Source organism: Fukomys damarensis, unplaced genomic scaffold (genome assembly GCF_012274545.1).
Source record: "Fukomys damarensis isolate Sample0158 unplaced genomic scaffold, DMR_v1.0_HiC HiC_scaffold_23, whole genome shotgun sequence".
Classification (NCBI taxonomy): domain Eukaryota; kingdom Metazoa; phylum Chordata; class Mammalia; order Rodentia; family Bathyergidae; genus Fukomys; species Fukomys damarensis.
This window is the reverse complement of record NW_022900935.1, coordinates 21,312,906-21,315,644: the sequence shown is the minus strand read 5'-3', so window position 1 is coordinate 21,315,644 and position 2,739 is coordinate 21,312,906. Positions and strand designations below refer to the sequence as shown.

Here is a 2,739-nt window from a genome sequence, read left to right as displayed (position 1 = left end):
CCTTAGGAGGGGAACGGAGGGGAGGCCGAGGTGACGCGGCGGGCGGGGTATGTCCTGGGGTAGAGTCTTGAGGAAAGGGGCACGGCGCCGGCGCCTTTAGCGGCTTCTGAGAAAGCGGGTTCCTCCTCCCACGTCCTTCCTCCTGGTCTTGCGCCTTCGCGAAGGCGCTGGGTCAGAGTTCGCGAGAACTCCCGCCCAACTTGATATCCCTTCAGGCAGGGGAACGCAGGTAATTCGGAGTTGAAACGTTTGCTCCGGAGTCCGAGGGCAGAGGGTGCGGAGACGAGCACGCATGTGTGTGGAAGCAGGTTACTGGGTGAAGCAGCTCTTTCCCGCCCTTCACTGCAGCCTCCCCCCCACCCCGTTTCTTTTACTCTTTGGAAGTCCGTTGTCGAAAAGTTACTCTTCCAGGGGCTCTGCAGCTGGGGAAGATAAGATGCCTTCCCGTGGTTGGACCTAGGGGTCCAGATTTTATCGTTTATCGCGTTGATACTGGAACTCATATCCCACTCCTTTTGGAAATTAGCTCCAGATCAAGATCTAGATGGGTGGGAAGAGGCGCTTACTGGACTAAAGTTGACTCAGTGATCCCTTCAGCGTTTTGGAATTCTTTTAAGGATTTGCTGTTTTGTGTTTTTTAAAGAAAAAGTGGAGGAGAGAAAGGCCAAGGCTGTAGTAAAGATTGACACCCCAATAGTGGCATTGAAGTGTTGGGGTTCTCTGTTTGGTTTTGTTTGTCGTTGTGTTGTTTTGGGGGATTTTTTGGTATGTTTGAATTTTTGAGACCGGTCTCGCCGTGTAGTTAGCGCAGGCTGGTCTTGAACTCAGTGATTCTCCTGCCTCGGCCGCCTGAGCACCACCACACCTAGCTGGCCTAAGTACTTTAAAACATGCCAACAGTTTCCCTTAAAAAGTTGCACTATTATTCCAGGCTTCTGACCTCCGACATAAGTTGTTTGACTGTAGGTCCAGCAAACAGTAAAATGGTTATTTACAGAATGACAGTTTGAAATGAGCTTGTCATATTTTCACACTACTGATGAGTTGTTCTTTTGTAATTTGTATGGAAACATTTTGTGGTGGATGCTCATTTTTTTTTTTTCCTGTGATGCAAAAGTAATGTCTTGAAAGAAGTTAAAAAAAAAAAAATTGGGAGGGGTCAATTATTTCCAATGTAGAGTGAGGTGCTTGATAAGTGAATTTTAAGATGAAGCTTGCTTTTGGAGTAGTAAAAATCTGGGAAAGAATGCAGTTTCTTTATATATAATTTTTATTTGGTTTTGAGTCAGGGTCTCAATACCTATTCCACGCCCACCCCCAAGTGACCCCCCCCCCTTATTGGGGATTGAACGCAGGAACTTGCACTTACAAGGCAGGCTTGGTGCCACTGACTAAATCCCCAGCCCATGCCCTTGTCTTAGAAAGAAAGAATTAATTGGATTTAAGCTCTGAGTTAAAAGATTTTAGTGCTGTTAATATAGTACACTGCCAACCAAATTATAAACTGAATATTTCAGGTTAGAAATGGTATCTTACAGCCTAGCCTGGTGATGCATGTGTGTAATCCCAGCCCTTGGGAGATCACGGGTTTGAGGTCAGCCTGTGCTGTATACATTGAGTTCAAGGCCACCCTGGACTACATAGTGAGTCTGAAAAATTGGGGAGAGGGCTGGGGAATTAGCTGAGTGGTACTGTGCCTGCCTCACAAGCACAAGGACCTGAGTTGGATTGGTGAGCGGGTCTTCCCTTTGCTGAATCACTGCCACATTTTAAGTACTTGATACATCCTTTCTGATATGGGCCACCCTGGGTAATTTCATTATCCTATTTTAACTTTTAAGTGACATGTAGTTTTTATATATGAGATACAGTGTGACATTTCAACATGTGTTTACAAAGTAATAATAATCAGACCAGTGTAATAGGCATATCTTTTGCAATCATTTGTTTCATTACTTCCTATTTTTTCATTTTCTTTCATTTTTGTTAACTGTTTTAGCAAGTAAGGAAGCATCTTCAGAGAATTTAGATAACTTGCTCTGAGAACCTAAGGCTGTATGGTAGAGTGGAGACTGTTATCCAGGTTCTTTTCCTTCCCAAACAAAACTTTTCTTGATCACTTCCAAAGGAATGTGGCCAACTCAGTGAACCAATCAGTAGATTTTAGATCACTCAGTATTTCTTTGGTTACTGGGTCCAGTTGGAATGGTAAAGTAAAGATGAATTAGTGATCACGTGGAGGTTTTTTTTTTCTGTTGTTTTGGTACCAGGGATCAAACTCAGGACCTTAGGCTTGTGAGCCACTGAGCTAGCCTTAGGTCTAATGTATTTTTAAGCTTTTTTTTTTCTAAGATCTTTGCTGAAATTGAGTTTAGTAAGACAAATCTGTATTTTTTGTGCCTTTCAAATTCTTTTAAAGTTGTAGAAAAACAAATAACATGGTCCCACGGTATTCTTTTTGTTTTTCCCTGTGCTAATATTGCCACAATAAATCTGAAACTTGCTTTCAGAAGTGAATGAAACTTCAAATATTTCAGTATGTTCCCATTTAAACTGAAAAACCTTACATTTCTACTAGCACAGGAAAGATGTGGAAGGCTACAAATCAAACTTAACATAGGTTATGATGAAGTGAAGGTGTTTCTTTTATAGCACATTGCTATATTGTATTTGACTTGTGATGAGCATATATTTTAGAATTTTAAAATATCAAGTTTTTTAAATGTTAGCTTCATTAGG

The 2,739-nt window shown here is 41.9% G+C and overlaps 1 protein-coding gene across 14 annotated transcripts in view; it reads left to right on the top strand.

The window, feature by feature from the left end:
- Window positions 1-2,739, top strand: part of Srrm1 (serine and arginine repetitive matrix 1) — a 30,685-nt gene that overhangs the window by 458 nt on the left and 27,488 nt on the right. Inside the window, exon 1 of one of the 14 annotated variants that reach the window (XM_019208972.2) lies at window positions 7-47. The exons of 12 other annotated variants lie outside the window; for them this stretch is intronic. The gene's annotated coding sequence lies outside the window, so the exon portion shown is untranslated. Of the gene's footprint in view, window positions 1-6; window positions 48-2,739 lie in introns of those variants that run through there. One more of the 14 variants, XM_019208973.2, reaches the window with a different exon arrangement.